Source organism: Martes martes, assembly GCF_963455335.1.
Source record: "Martes martes genome assembly, chromosome: 6".
Classification (NCBI taxonomy): domain Eukaryota; kingdom Metazoa; phylum Chordata; class Mammalia; order Carnivora; family Mustelidae; genus Martes; species Martes martes.
In genome coordinates, this window is record NC_137893.1 from 30,373,533 (window position 1) to 30,390,401 (window position 16,869).

The window sequence follows — 16,869 nt, forward strand, 5'->3', positions numbered from 1 at the left end:
ATTTTTCTTAATGTCGTCTGTCTTTCCAAATGAACCAGGGAATTTTAAAGACATTTTGTTTGTGGTGGCGGCCGTCCGACCAAAGGACGAGATAGCAGAGATAACTTTAAGATAACTGAGCTGAGAATTGAGAAAGCTTAAGGAAAGCGGACCCGAGACTAGAGAACCGCGTATAAAGCGTCCCATAGTCGGGAGCTCGTGGCTGGTGATGCAGATCGCAATTACCCGGTTCTTCAGACTTCATACTTACTGCTCTTCTCTCCTATGTAGGAATTATTACTTCTTTGTCTTCATCTTAGGGAAAAGAATAGGAGAAAAGATGCGGACAACTCCAGTAATTGCGAGGAAAATTCTCTGGCAGCGAGCTAGAAGCAGCAGGCCTGACCCCGCCGGGACACCCACCTGACCGCGGAGCCCCAGGAAAGCGCGCGTCCGCGTCCGCGTCCGCGCCCGCGCCCGTTTGGGGACGCGCCCTCGGCGCCAGCCCGGCCCCCTTCGCAGCTCAGCTCCGTCGGCGGGAGGCGAGCGGGAGGCCGGCAGCGGCGCGCGCGGACGGGGTGGGGCCCGGGGGAGCCGACGTGCCGACGTTGGCGCCGCTGCGGTCGGGTGACGTGTAGGCCCGCGCCTGCTCCGCCCCCTCCCTTCTTGCCGGGTTTGTAGGTCTGTGTGGTGGTCGGGGCGTTGTACTCTGACTGGGAGCGACCCCGGCGAGCTCCGGGTGGGGTGCGGAGGAAGGCACAGCGGTGCAGCCGCCCACTGGCATCGTCGGCTCTGCCCTCCGTTCTCTACCCGGCGTGGGAAGTAAAAATGAAAACGAAAGGGAGGGAGACTCGAAGGTAGAAGCTGACCGAGTGATGGGACGCGCGTGAGCTGGTGCCGAGAGGTGAGGAGGTGGAGGTGGGAGAAGGAGGAGGGGCGCCGCGGCGAGGGGTAGATGGCGGGGCAGGGAGTTCGGGGTGGGCTACGCGACCGGACAGCCCCTTCGGGACTAGGCGGCAAGCCAAGAGCTGTCATCCCTCTCGGGGCCTGAAGTCGTGTCTGTGGTCTCCGACAGTCTGGTCCCACTCTTGGAATCTCTAGGTGGGGGTAGTGATCAGAAAAATCGACCCAAGCCACATATTGGCCAGGTATTAGGCCACAACGTGGTGACCAGATGGGGTGATTTTTCTTTCCTGTGTGAGGGTAATTTGCTTTCTTTAGGTTTCGTTTGTTTTGTTAAAAGCCGTGGTAACTTTTTCGTTTTCTTCACACAGATTTTGGGAGAAAAGCCTCCTTGATATTTTTTTTACCCCCACACTGAAAAGTAAATAGTCTGGTTAGGGAGTTGGTCATGGTGAATTGTGGGTGAATTTAGCAATCGCCCAGTCTAGAATGTCATATTGAAGTAAGTAGATGTGTGCGCGTTTGAGGCAGGTGTTGTGGGTATGGGGGCAGTTGTATTAAATAACTTTTATATCATAAGTTAATTTATTTATTGAATGCAGTGTGTTTGTGTGTTTTGCTCTTCTTTGGTTTAAAAGAAGCATAATTTTAGCGTTAGCTGAAAGTTTGATATGAATGGTTTCACATGTACACTCAAGCTAGTAAGAATGTTTTAAGTAAGATTGGATTGATTAGCCGGTATCTTCATCACTAGATTTCATGTTTCATGGATGAATTTTTTTTTTCTCATTTTCAGAGTGTTGTGAAAAGTTAAGAATTCAGCTTTTGATTCTACTCTGGATTGAGGTTCCGTGCATGTATTTTGTATTTGTGATGATACTGTAATGGTAGTTTCACATGAGAAAAATGCTCCTTAGAGATGCCAATTAAGTGTAGGCTAAGTGATCTTATTTGAATGAATAATTTTTCATGGTTTAGCCTTCTTGATCCCTACTGAACAGTTTTCTTTTATCATTTCATTCATTCATATCTTCATCTGTGTCAGGCACTGTGCTAGGCCTAGAAAATCAAGAGAGCTACAGTGTCTGTGCTTATGCAACTTTCTATAGTCCCATACTCTTTTAACAGAGAATCTTAACTAAGGTTCCTCTTCATGTCATGGATCTCTCGTGGACCAAAGTGAAGCTTTTCATGAGAGTAAGTTATTGTCAGTATTAATATGTAATGGGCCTCTAAAAAGGAACAGATTATTTTTCTTGAACAGCATGACTTGATTTTGCCTTTGATCAAAAAGTATATGTGCCAATGTTTTGCCAGTTAAGAATAATTTTTTCTTTCTTTCTTTTTTTTTTTTTCAAGATTTATTTATTTGAGAGAGAGAGGGAGAGGGAGCTCAAGTGGGGGGAGGGGTATTGGGAGAAGAAGAGAGAGAATCTCAAGCACACTCCCCACTGATTGGGGAGCCCAATGTGGGGCTCTATCTCAATACCCTGAGATCATGACTTGAGCCAAAATCGAGTTGGCTGCTTAACTGACTGAGCCACCCAGGAGCCCCGAGAATAATTTTTTTTCTTTCTGTAAATTTGACTTAAATACAAAGTTCACAGTTGGAAATCAGTTTCTATCTGAAAAAGACTTTATTTTTCCCGTTTTTACATTGGTTTCATTGGATCTTCTGCGTGTTAATAACTTGTAATTCACAAGAATTATATGCACAAAGCATATTCATCAGAAATATATATGGTACTTATTGACAAGTAAATTTTTTGCCCCGTAGTACCTTCTCTGGGGAAGTAGTTAGCATAAGCCCTTGCAGTGCAAAGTATATTTTTATATAATGTGGCACAGTTTTCAACTCTGAGGAGATAACTACCTGAAGTTGAAATTTTAACAAACATTTATGGAAAGAAAAAGTGCATAATTACCAAGGAGGAAAGAATAAGATATCTTAATGTATTTAGTAATTGTGAGAAGGTGGGCATTATGTGTCTTTTTCCTATGTTATACTGTAAAGTTTCTTAAAGTAGTTACTGGGTCTTATTTCTTACATCTTTTGCCTAGTATCATGCCTCCCTCATAGTAGGCTATATAAATGTTCATTCATTTAGCATATAGCATCTCATTTAAGTCCTCCATTTTGCATATAGATGAGCAAGTATGTTTGAGAATGTTTGTGTTCAGTTTCATTTTCCTGCTGTTAGCTATAATAATCTGCTTTACAGGTTGTCTTATTTCTGAAACTCTGTTATTCAGATTTAATGCAGTTTAATCCATCTTTGAATATTCTGATTTAATCAGATCATTCAACCTGAAAGGAACATTTAAAAATCATCTTGAGGGGTGCCTGGGTAGCTCAGTCAGCTAAACTTCTGTCTTCAGGTCAGGTCATGATCCCAGGGAGCTGAATTGAGCCCCACGTTGGGTTCCCTGTTCAGTAGAGAGCCTGCTTCTCCCTCTCCCTCTGCCGCTCCCCCAGTTTGTACTCTCTCTCTTTCTCTCAAATAAATAAATAAATCTTTAAAAAAAATAATTTTGAAACTTCTCTTTATTTTATGGATCAGAAAGTTGATACCCAGAAAAGTTAGCTGATTTTTTTATCATCAAACAAAAATGGACATCTGAATTCAGTTCTCATTCTTTTTATTTTACTTTCATACTATGTCATTTTGCCTCTCCTCATTGTTACTTGAATAGACTAACTCCTAGGGACCTTTGTAAATTAAGGTAGAATCTTATTTTATCTTTCTGATTTTGGAGTTTGGGGCTTATCTTCCTCTACTTCTATGATCTACTCTTCAAAGAGAATTGTTAGGAAGTTCATTATCAAAGGTTTGAACTGATATGGAAGACATACATAATTTTAAAGCTAGTAATATGTAATAAATTTACAGGTAGCAGTAAGCATTCTCAGTATATGTTTTAATAAAATCATTGCTGAGAAATATTTATATTTGAAGGTGGGAAAGTTCACACCTATTTGTTTAATAATTAAACCAGAGGGGCACCTGGGTGGCTCAATCAGTTAAAGCCTCTGCCTTAGGCTCAGGTCATGATCCCAGGGTCGTGGGATCGAACCCCGCATCGGGCTCTCTGCCTCCTTGTGATCTCTCTCTCTCTCTCTGTCAAATAAATAAATAAATAAAATCTTAAAAAAATAATTAAACCAGGGATTTTTAAACGTACTGAATCAGAATTTCTGTGGGTGGTGTCTAGAAATGTCTGTGTTGGAACAACTCCCCAGTGATCCCAATGCAACCAGTTTATATTGGGGAACTTCTAACTAAACCGTATGAATTCAGAAGCCTCTTAATTTTCTATTGTGGTCTATTAAAGCAGAGCTTCAAAAGGAGGGAATTATCTCAGGATTATGGAGTAGTCAAAGAGGCAGTTGGTAACATTTCCCAGCATTTTTATTTTTATTTATTTTTTTGAAGATTTATTTATTTTAGAGAGAGAGTGGATGTGGCATAGGGGGTGGGGGGAATAGAGAAGGACAGAGGGAAAGGGAGAGAGAATCCCAAGTAGAGCCCAAGGCCTCCATCTCAGGCCTCCATCTCAGGACCCTGAGATCATGACCTGAGCCAAAACCAAGAGTCAGACGCTTTACTGACTGTGCCACCCAGTTGCCCCAGTTTCCCAGCATTTTTAAAGACTTGCTAGGTCATTTTGAAATCAAGTTAGTGACTAGAAAGTTATTCAGTTGTGTGTAGCTTGGAAGCATGGCATGCAAATTTAATAAAGGAAAACATTCCTTTCCAAGAGGGGAAATTCTTATTAATGAGACAATTTTTTTTTTTAATTTCTTTTCTTCTTTTTTTTCATTCTGGGATGGTTGATCTTGAGCCTGCAGGGAGAAGGCTGACCCCAGTCGTCTTCAAGTCAACGTTTCTTTGCTTCCAATTCTTATATGTCCAAAGACAGAAAACCACATGGACATCCCTTTGTTGGAGGGTTCTATTTGTCTTTTTTAGAAAAATTCTTTTACTTACTTTCTTGAGAGTCAATAAATGCCCAACAGGCTAATCAGATAAAACAATCTAAAAATGTTAAATTCTACTTTTAAACATCAATAGAAATAAATATACCTTCATCTTGATTTAAGAAACTTAATTATAAAACCTGACATAAATGATTTATAAGAAGAACTTAATATGAGGATGATACTCATTTTGTAAAAATAATCTCAGTGCCTTTTTTCCCAGTGTGCATGCATTTTCTAAAATAGACCTGATTTAAGCAGGACTTTTAACACCGGCACACTCCTTAAACTGTTTTTATGAGCATTCTTTAAGGAGTGAAGGAAACTTTGCAAAATATTAGCACTGTCTGTACTCTGGGGATGGGGAAACAAGGAATAGCCTAAAGATCACTTTTAGAAAGAGTCACAGATCATTGAACAAGTATTTATTGAGTTTCTTGGTATAGGCCAAGAACCATGGAAGGTACTAGGGAAAAGCAAGACATACACTACCGCAGTCCTGAGGTGCTAGTCAAGATGCTGGCTTTGTGAGACTTTGAATTGACTTGAATCAAGGAAAAATACCCATGAATGCTGCCTGGTCAGTCTGAAGTAAGTAAAGTGGAGGCTTTGTCATTGATTTAAAAAGTGAAAAAGTTGGTATCCTAAGTTACTGATTTTGGCCATTAGCTTGGGGGAAAAATAGTTATTAGGGAGTTTGAAAAATGATTGATTGAACTCGTTTTTCAGAGCTCTTCTCTTTGTATTTATTGGATATAATAGAAATGTTAGTTAAGAAGTAACAAGTGAGTGGAATCTGTTCCTACATTCTTCTGCTGTGGTTTTCCTTCTGAGCCCACTCCTACTCTAGGTTTTCTAGCAACTGTCAACTTTTACCATTGCTTTTTGTTTTCTATTATATTAGGCTGAAATTTAGAAAATACCCAAATATTAACTTTAGGATTAAATTTCTGCATGTATAAGTTCTTGAGTTCTTTGAGAAGAGTGGCATCATGAGTTGAGAAAATCACTTTGGATTTTTATTTCTTTTCTGTTTGGAAAACTTACTAGTTTGTAAAACATCTCCTTAAGGACTAAAATATATTAATCAAATGATTAAATTAACTTATGTGTGTGGGGGGGATATTTTTGAGGTTTTGAAATGAAGATGATGTAAACATTAAAAAAAATTTATGTATGTGTGTACGTATATCCAGACCTATAAATACTGCCTCTTTTTTGTGGCCATTTTGACCTCCTTTTATCTTTCTTTTCAGTCGGTCTATCTGACCATTATACAAATACTTATTGAGAACCTACTAGGCCCAAAATACTGTTTTATTTTAGATAATGTGGATACTACAATGAACAAAGCAAAATTTTCACCCTCATCTGGCTCATATTCTATTAGGTGAAACTGATAAAAAACACAGAAAACGTGTCATGTGATAAGTGCCATGAAATAAAGTGAGTTGAATGCAAGAGAAGGGTCAAGGAAGAGGGTGCTGTTCAGAGAAGGCTCCTCTGGTAAAGAGACATTTAAGCAAAGACCTGAGGAAATGAAGGAGCTACCTATGTGGCATGTTTGAGAAAAGTGTTCATATAGGGAGATCTGCTTGGTACAGTTATATCACTAGAAGGAAGGGCAATATGGATGTCCCAGTATGAGCAAGGAGTAGAGTTAGAGGAGATCAGATCAAAACATAAGAGAAAGCCAAGTTCTTTAAGCCTTTTGAAGTTTACTCAGAGGTATGGGAAACGTTTAAAGGATTTTGAGCAGAGTAGAGCCACAAATGTTACCTGTTTTGGGGAAGAATTATTCTAGTTTGTGTGTGGAAACTAGATTGTTAGTAAGGATGAAAACAGGGAGACTAGATAGGCGATTCTAATAATCTAGGGAAGAGAAAGTGACAGTCAGAAGTAGTCAGATTCTGAATATATTTTGAAGATAGAATTGGGAGAATTTGCTGATGAGTAAAGCATAACTCCAAGTTTATTTTTGGCCTTAGCAACACTCAGAATGGAGTTGTAATTCATTAAAGTGAAGTAGACCACAGGAGATTTGCAGTGGGAGATCAATTTTGATATTCTTAAGTTTGAGTTGGCTATTAGACATGCAAGTGGAGATGTGAAAGAGGTAACGGGTATACAAATCTGGAATACAGGTGAGATGTGCAGCATGGAGATAAGAATTTGGAATTAGCATATAACTGATACTTAAAGCCTTGAGACTGAATGGGATCACCTAAGAAACAAGTGTAGCTAGAGAAGGGGTCTGAGATCTGATCTTGGCACACAGCAATGCTTAAAGGATAGGAGGATGAGGAGGAATCAACAGGAGAAAAAAGTGCCAGTGTTGGAGAAAAAAACGAGATACTGCTATCGTAGGTGCAAAGGGAAGCAACTGTATCTAGAAGGGCTAGGTCAAAAACTGACAGGAATTAAACAAGGACTGAGAAGTAACGTTGAATTTGGCAATGTTGAGGTTATTTGTGACACTGATAGCTGTTTTGATGGAACAGTGGAGGTAAAAGCCTGATCGGAATGGAATTTTTATTGTATAGAAGCTGAAAAATAAGATGTTAATTGAAGAGGGCTGTGGAGTCATTGGGGGTTTTTAAACATGGGAGCCCTTATACCATATTTTTAGGCTTTGGAGTTGATCCAGTACAGAAGAAAATATTACTAATAAAGAGAGGGGACATTTCATGTCAGCAATTTTATCATGTATCCCCACTGAGTAAATTTTTCTTGAATGAACTGATAAAGGGATAGAAAGTGTTTTCACCAGATGCAATATATTTTTTATTGGTGCTGAATAAAAAGTGGGATAAAAAACACTTTAACATACTTTAACATCTTTTTCAGATGATTGTGAAAATTGATCAAGTTTTAGAGTTCCTTGGTTAGATTACCACCTTGAAGTTTTTCACCCCGGTGAACCTGGTGTTTCTCAAGTCTTTACAAGGTCTCAAGGTGTGCTACTGTGATGGGCTTGTCTGATCTTTTACTATGTGTTCATTTTTCCCCTTTAACCTTTTAAAAAGTTGGTACGTATTTCAAAAATTTGGTGACCTATTATGAACTATTACCTTAAAAGGCATTGAGGCACAATGTGTGTGGGAACATTAAATAAGCACCCAGATTCTCCATGTTCAGATGTCCAGTGTCTCATTAACCTGATAATTTTTAGGTAGTAGTTTCAGAACCAGTGATTAGCCATTCAGTTTGTTGCTTTAAAACTGCTCTCTCTCTCGGGAACCTGGGTGGCTCAGTGGGTTAAAGCCTCTGTTTTCGGCTCAGGTCATGATCCCAGGGTCCTGGGATCGAGTCCCGCATCAGCTCTCTGCTCAGCAGGGAGCCTGCTTCCTCCTCTCTCTCTCTCTTGGCCTGCCTCTCTGCCTACTTGTGATCTCTGTCTGTCAAATAAATAAATAAAATCTTTAAAGAAAAAAAAACAACTCTCTCTCTTATTAGCTTCTGTATTTATTGAAACTTAATGAAAACTTTTAATTATGAAATATTTCAAGAATATGGGAAATTTCAGAAAATAATTTAACAAGATTCAACAAGTTTTAATTTTTGCCATATTTGCTTCAGATCTTTCTCTTTTGAAAAATACTGCAATTTAATGTAAACCAAGGCATAATGAGGAGGTTGATGGAAAGAAATGGGATTGATTGACTGATTGACTTGGTGAAGAGAAGGCTTAAAGTAGGATGACTGGTGTGTTCACCTATTTAGAAGTCACTAATGTGGGAAAGAGTGCATAAATTTGATGACTTAAGTACAAATAGCTCTTTTAAAGTATATTTATGATCAGGAAGCAATATCTAGTAATCAGTTATTTTATGGTCTATACTTATATGGAAATTTTTATAAAACATTGAAAAACATCATTGTTCAATCTATACAGATACCATTTTTATTAAGTCAACAGATATCATGATTTTCCTGGTATCTTCACTGTAAAAATTGTTAACCAACAATCTTTAGAGAAATGTCTATATTATTATTTAAAAATTTAAGGTTACATGCAGTAATTTTTAAAACATTAGAGAAAGTGAATTTTAAAAATCTGTTTGTAATGCTTTTTGAAATATGATGTTTCTTTCAGTAATTAGATTTTAAAAAGGTGAAGAGTATCATTTTCAAAACTTGTTTTTCCTCTCAATTGTAGAATATATTATTTATTGCTAAGAAAAGTGGCCTAGAAAGAATATAAGAAAGAATAACAACTAATAGGCCTGATCCTTTCAAACATTTTTTTTAGTTTAGGAAGCTGTGAGCGGCAGGGGATAAAGTCTCTGACTGATATCACAGAAGGCAAAAGAAAGCACTCATTTTTTTTTTATTGGTAGTTAAGTTTTCATAATATTGAAACAATTCGCACCTGGATGTTAAATAATAGCTATGGCAATACATTTTTTTCAGATATAATAAAGCATATATATTAAATGCAGTGTAGTAACAGAACAATTTTTACTCTCTATGTATTTGTACATAGAGAGGCATTCATAATGTCTAGTGAGTAGTAATTTACTTTTCTGTTTTTTATTTTTTGTTTACCACATAAATTCATCGGAGTCCTGATTTTAATGTTTTTCTCTACTTGAGAAAAGGGTGGTGAGTGTGTGCCAACTTCTTTTATATAATGTCATTGTTAGGACTATTTAAGAATTTCCTCTGCTATGCACAGAACAATAAGAAGTAAAGATTAAGGTCATCATACCCTTTGATAATTTTTTTTTTTTTTTTATTCAGAGTGGATAATCCTGTTTGTTTGGGTGTAAAAATTTGAGTCAGAATTCCTAAAGGTACTCATATTCAGGAATGTAGTGGTGCTCCATAAAGTTGTAATACAGAAGAACCAGTGTAAGGTCAGGAAAACCCTTTCTCTCTAGCTAAGGCTTGAGAATCACTAGAGTTTTGGTTTGGTGAATTCAGGTTTTATTAAGGACAGACAGACATTTTTTGGGTCTTCCAGAAGCCGCCCATAGGTTGGGCTGGAATTAGAATTCTGCCTTTCTCAGATAATTTGGCCCGGGACCTTTTCAACTGGACTAGTGTGGAGAGAGTTAAGATACACACTCCTAGTATGTTGTGTATCTGTTCCATGTGTTCTCCAGGAGTAATAAGTGAACTTGTTTGGGTTTGTGAAATGCTTTCTGACTACGCTTCTTGTTCTTAACTGGAGCTGATACATTTTTCTAGACACTTGTTTTTCCAAGGGCATTTAAAAAAAAAGCGTTCTTTATCCTTAAAAAGTAAAATTAATATAATTACGGGGGTCTCTTATAATATGAAAACTTTGGTTTAGAGTTATGAGCCTAATCAGGTCTATTCTTCCTAGGGTGGGAAACCTAGGGTTAATATAAGTAAATAGTTGGGGGAAGTAAATTAAAGAGTATGAACCTTATATAAATTTCATTTTTAATAAACCATTAGATATGTTATTTATATAAAAAGTGTATATTTATGTATTATTTATATTACCCTTGTTTTCTGTGTTGTCGAGGCTCCAGGTGTGTTTTCTAATTTGACTGGAAACTGTTGAAGAGCGGTTGCTTCTTGCTTAGGAATGAGTTAGGATATTAAGTGAACTTCTTGGGTGGAAATTATGAATAGTTAAAAATTGCCCTTGAAAATCCTTCAGCTGGACACAGGTTTGTCAAAACACGCTGTCTTAGTATGTTGTATGCAGTCGTGTCTTTTTTCCAGACTTGGAAAATAATCAGTTTCTTCAAATGAACCAGGTGAAAAGTTGGCTTGTGTTTAAAGGCCATGATGTGTGTGTGTATATATATTTAAAAGATTTTATTTATTTATTTTGAGAGAGTGAGAGAGTGTGCGGGGGCAGGGGGGAGGACAGAGGAAGAAAGAATCCTAAGCAAACTCTAAGCCAAGTGTGGAGCCAGAGGCCAGGCTTGATCTAACAAAAATCAAGAGTCCAACACTCAACCTACTGTGCCACCCAGACGCCCTGTCTATTTTTTTTTTTTTTTAAAGGGAATATAGTTTTAAACATTGCACTGCAGCAGTATACTCACAATTTGAGATGCATATAGTGATTCACACGTGAAGGGAGCATCATATTTTTATTGCTCATCTTCCATTCACTCTGGAGCAAGTAGTCAGTTATTAAATAGTGGCTTCTGCCACTATTGTTTCTGTCTGTCTGTAACTTTATTTGGCCTGTTTTATTTGGTTGATTCAAATAGGTAAATGTGCCTATGATATGACTCTACTGTATTAACTAACTGATGGCAATAATGTACATGTTAGTAATAAAAGGCAAAAATCTTTTTTAGAATTTACTGTGAAAAACGACCCCCCTTTGAAATGGCATACTAGAGGATTATATATGTAATGTGTCTACGAAGGCTGGTGTTTTCTGAATTCTGATCTTGGCTTAACTAACTCTTTTACAACTCACTTTTTAGAAGTAAAAATATAAATATTCCAGTTTATTTTTCAAGATCTGGTTTGTGGGCATATAATTTTATTTTAAGTATTGAAATCTTAAATTCTAATTTTACTCCTTTCACAGCCTACTCCCATTATTCCAGTGTTTTTATCCCTCACCTACATTATATCACTTTGACTTTTCCTCCCAGTAATTTTCTAGTATCCATGATTGCCAAGAGTTAATTGGTGACTTTACATTCGTTAGGAAATATAGTTTGGCTGTTATTTGTTTATAATGAAAAATACAGTAACTATATTTTCCTAAAGTTAGGGTCAAGCAGTCAGACCCCTTTTAGAAAAACTTGCTATGTGGTATTTCAGAATAATGTGTACTAGAATTCTAGTCCACTGGTTATTGGTTAATATCATTTCACAAAGGGAAACATATTCCATTCAGATTTTTTTCTTCCCTAAATCGAATGTTTAGAAGGACAATTAAGTTCTTCAAGACCTTTTCTTTTTTATCTGTACTTATATCTAATCAACATTCTGAAGGTTCATTCAGAAAATCACAGGTAGCTACTGCTGGTCAATAAAAATAGTCTTTTGGGTTTTAGTCTTTTATGAATTATATGCTAAGGTGTTAATATTTATTATTAAAGGATTTTTTCATTTATTCATTTGCCATTTAGTAGGTCATACTAAATATGTAATAAAAGTTACTGAGGTAACTGCTACATAGGACAGTTTATCTTAAAATGTATTCATTGTAGTCTTATAAGCCAGAAATTTTCACCATGAACATTATGAGGTGTCTTTTTTTTTTTTTTTTTTTTTAAGATTCCATTAATTTATTTGACAGAGAGAGAGAGAAAGTGCAAGCAGGGGGAGCAGCAGGCAGAGAGAGAGGGGAGCAGGCCCTCTGCAAAGCAGATAGCAGGATGTGGGACTGGATCCCAGGACCCCAGGATCATGACCTGAGCCAAAGGCAGACACTTAACCTTCTAAGCCATCCAGGGCCCCATGATGTGTCTTTAAGACCTCCAACTTGAACATCATTTCCTTTTGTTTGGACCTCAAATCAGAGCTTGGTCTCATCATTTAGGCTCCACTGTCCTACTATTGTTGCTATGTTATAAAACCTCAACCCTGGATCATACCAATCTTTGTTCCTTTGGCAGATTGTTGCCACTCCAAATTTGTGTTTTTCCAGTATAAACTGAGTATTCATTGCTACCTGAAAAATCTTTTACTGGCTTCTTAATCAGTTTCCTATCTTATCGTTGGTGGTGAAATCAAACTTTTGCTTCTGTCTTCAAAAATTTCTTCTCATTGTCTTTTGAATTGTTTCAGCAGATCTCAAAGATTTTGGTGGAAACTCCCTTTTACCACCACTTTTTCTCTCCCCGTTCAATGCTTCACCATGTTACAATTGTATCTGTACCTCCAGGCACCCATCCTTCCCTGTTCTTCCTTCTAGCAGTTTTATCTCTACCTCATGCTTTTATTCTCATTCACTCCTATATTCTCAGGGACTCTACTCACTTAGTCATAATGTTCTGATTATTCAGTATTTCCCTCTCTCTCTACTGGCTCTCCTCTGATTATGGAATTGTGCTCAGCTCTCTCCTATATTTTCAAAAACTGTTGACCCAATGTATTTTACTATTTCTTGCCTTTCTCCTTTACTTCTCTGCCAGGTTCTTTGAAAAAATAGCTTGTACCCATTTTATTTCCTCATTTTCTCCCTTTCATTTATTCTTCAACCCACTGAAATTTGCTTTCTCCCCCAGTTTTTTTGAAAGTATGTGTGCTAAACTCACCTAAGACCCGAGAGTGGCCAAATACTGTGAACTCTGCAACAGCATTTGTAACATTCTGTTCTCTTGTGGTAACACTTTCTTCATATGATAACTCTTTGCTGATCTATTTCTTAGGACTCTATTCTTGGCCCTTTACTGTCTACTCTCAAGAGGTTTTTAGGGGTTCGTGTAGATGGGTTTCATGGTATTCATGCGGCTTCTGAAATGAATTATAAAATATTTATATGTGTGTATGTCTGTTTCCTTAGGGAGAAAGTCCACAGGTTTATTTACATTTGACTTAAAGCAATGTATTCACTCATGGTTTTAACTGCCTTGAAGTGATAACTCTAAATTCTCTATTTCTAGACCAGACCTTTGATAAGGAATCCAAAACTGGTGTATATCTTACTTGATGGCACATGATCAGAACTTTCCAAAGCAGAATTATTCAGTCATCTTTCCTCTTCCTGTATGGCATCTATTATATGTATATGCCACTATTCTGCCTCTCCTGAATAACAAATTTGGGTGTCCTGCTCCTTTCCCCTTTATCTTCACAGCCTATCCCACCCATTCTCTCTTTCAATTGTAAGTATCTCTCATTCACCTTCTTCTGCTTTTTCTTGCCTTAATTCCACCCTCTTTATCTTACGTCTGGTTTACTGTAATAAATAACTTTCTAACTGGTTTGCTGGTCTCCAGTTTGACCCACATTTAATCTGTTCACCACACTTGGATCTGAGTAATTTTTCTACAGTATGTTAATTTTTTTCAGTGATTCAGATTGTCAGGATAAAAAGTGCTTAAATTGAAACATGGTGTTGGGTCTCTGCTCACATCTTTATTCTTATTACATGAGTCTCCAAATGTACATTATTTAGTTTTCTCCTTCATGCCCTTACCTTTTCTTCTCTACTAGGCAATTCATTCAAGCCCTGTAAATCTCAACTTCGGTCCTTATCTACCTTCCTTCCCATTCTCTTAGATGTTCCACCTCTGTCTTCCTATAGTTATAGCTGCATAATTATTGTAACTCTTCTTAACCATACTGTAAGCTTGTTACTCAGAGCAAGTGTGGTCATAACCCCAATTTTTTTTTTTTAATCTTTAGAGCCTCACAGTGTGTCTAATGTATAACTGGTGATGTATAGATATTTGCTGATTAAATAAATAACCAAGATGTAAAATTTTTTCTCATTTTGACTTTTATGCATTTAGGTATCCTTAAGTGTTAATAATCTTTTTTGCTGGTACAAACTACAGTGAGTTTTGAAGAACAGAATTCTGTAAATCTTATTTATACCCAGTATCTAAAACTGTTCTTCATAAATCAAAGAAACTCAATTATTTGTCAATAAATAATTTAGAGGTGATCATGAACAATGAGCTATTGCATTTTTGAAGTGTTAGTATTCAACCTGAGGAAGAAAACAGAAAACAAATCAGAAAATCAAGTAGTATGGGTTACTTAATTTTCTTGACAACTCTAGTTCATATTGGTCATTTTGATGAGACCTTAGGGAATTTTAAAGTTTCCTATTAGTGTAGGATGTGACAACAGTGTGACCTCATTACCAGGCCCTGCTGTTAGATCTCTTCTTAGAGACTGGGTGTATTATCTTGTTTGTTAGGATTTGTTAGGTTTGTGAATTAGACCTCATCCATCTTTATTCTCATGCCCTGCTGTTTTTAGAGAAGAACAGGGGATTCAGGAGATTATAGTGGGTTATGTCAAAATGATGGAAGTAGTGGTTCCAAATACCTGTTTTATTCATAAAACATACCTGAGGCAGAGTATTCCATGTAGCAGAATATTCCATGTAGCATATGTCTTTTGTTACGATGTTGTATTTTGAAAATACTAATTTATGTGGTAAAAGGCACGTTCTGAGGCAGATTATATTCAGTTTTCTGTCAAGATCTTTAAACTTCTGGGTTAATGTCAATCATTATGAATAGAATGCCTATCTTGATAGTCTCTTAATCTGGACAGCGAATTTAAACCTCAGTGCCCAAAGGTATTGTTGTGTCCTTTACTCCTCCACATGGATAATAGTAACTATATGTTCCATCCTTGGGAGAATTGAGAAAAAAGTCACTCAAGTCACTCTCAGTTAAGATTTGATTCTCTCACAGACCGTGGTCGAGAAAGGCTCCGAGAAAACAGGTTGTGCACTTAAAATTAAGCTCAGGTCACTAAATTCTTAGTAGGTGGAAACTCCTTGATCACTATTGATTTGAGACAAAATTGAATGTGAATTAAGAATGAAAGATAATAAAAAAGAAAAAAAAAGAATGAAAGATAATATCCCTAAAACAATTGTTTTCAAAGTGTGGTCCTTGACCTGAACTTGTTGGAAATGTAAAATTCTTATGCCTCATCTCAGTGCCATCTAATCTACTGAGTCAAAATTGGGGATGAGGAGTAGAGACAGGAGCTTATTAGTTTTAGCTGGGTAACTGATGCATACTAAGATTTGAGAATCCGTTCTGTGCTATTTATCCCTGCTTTCATTTCTTCTTCCATATGCTCCAGACAGTATTTACCAAGTATTAGAAAAATCCAGATGTGATTCCATGAGTCATTCTGTTTTCAGAAATACTCTCCTAAATTCACTCCCAATGAGTAGTTGAAATTTAAAGTCAGCTAGGTAGGGTGTTTATTTGCAAATTAGGTCATTTTACTTTTCTGATTAAAATTCTTTGGTGTGATATAGGGCATCCAAATCTTTTCTCCCCCCAGACATTTTCATACCATTTTCTTACTGATTTGGAATGCAGTCATTTGTGGGTATTTTTTTTTTTTTTTTTTACTTTATCTTTGTTGTTTCTGATTTCTAGTCTATTGTATTTTGCTCAGAAAATAGAATCTGTATTAGGAGTCAGCAAACTAATTTGGTCACCCAGAGCTCAATAATAGTTTTATACTATTAAAGTGTTGTTTAAAACAAAAGCAAAAACAAACCCCCAAATATGTGACAAAGTCTGCATGCGGTCTCCCATATCTAAAGTATTTGTTCTCTCTTTCCGCAGGAAAAGTTTGTTGACCCTGATCTGTGTGGTACTTATTCTTTGAAATTTGTTGAAATTTGCTTTATGGCCTAATATACACAGACTACTTCATTAAACTTTTTTACATGTACTTGTGAAGAGTATATATTTTCTTATCATCAGGTACAGATTTCGGTATATGTTCATTAAATTAAACTTACTAGTTTCACTGCTCAAGTCCCCTATATAACTTTAACTTTACAGAATTTTTGAGGGCGTTGGTTTGACCTCTCAATAATGAAATATTGAACTTTCACTTTGATGTTGCAGTTGTGACTTTTTCTGGAGTTCTGTTTGTTTTAATTTATTTTGAGGCTCTTTCATCAGGGCATGCAAATTGAAAATTTTTATATTTTCTTATGAGATATAATTTTTATTATTATGTAGGGAGGATTTTTTTAATCCTTTATAATACCTTGTGTTTTAGTCTGTTTTGTCTGATTTGATAAATTTTGGTAAAGCCACCAGCTACTTTGATTATAACTTACAGGAAGATCTTATTCAATCCAAGCTTCTTTGTCTTATGTTTTAGGTGTAACTCTGATGTTCACTTGATTGCCATTTAGTAATTCTGTTGATCTTTTGCATGTTAAGTTTAATTATTGTGAATATTGATATATTTGGACTTCTTCTTCATCTTTCTTAATCTCTAATTTGTTTATTTATGACAGCATACTGGGTTACTTCTTCAGATCTTTATTTCAGGTCACTAGTTTTCTCTTTAGCTGCATCTAATCTGTTCTTTAACCCTTACTGATTGTTTTT

At 36.7% G+C, this 16,869-nt stretch overlaps 1 protein-coding gene across 1 annotated transcript in view; it reads left to right on the top strand.

The window, feature by feature from the left end:
* Positions 1-641: 641 nt before the first annotated feature.
* The window catches only part of ASCC3 (activating signal cointegrator 1 complex subunit 3), a 341,793-nt gene continuing 325,565 nt past the window's right edge, over positions 642-16,869 (top strand). Inside the window, exons 1-2 of the mRNA XM_080806019.1 lie at positions 642-883; positions 7,709-7,816. The gene's annotated coding sequence lies outside the window, so the exon portion shown is untranslated. The remainder of the gene's footprint in view (positions 884-7,708; positions 7,817-16,869) is intronic.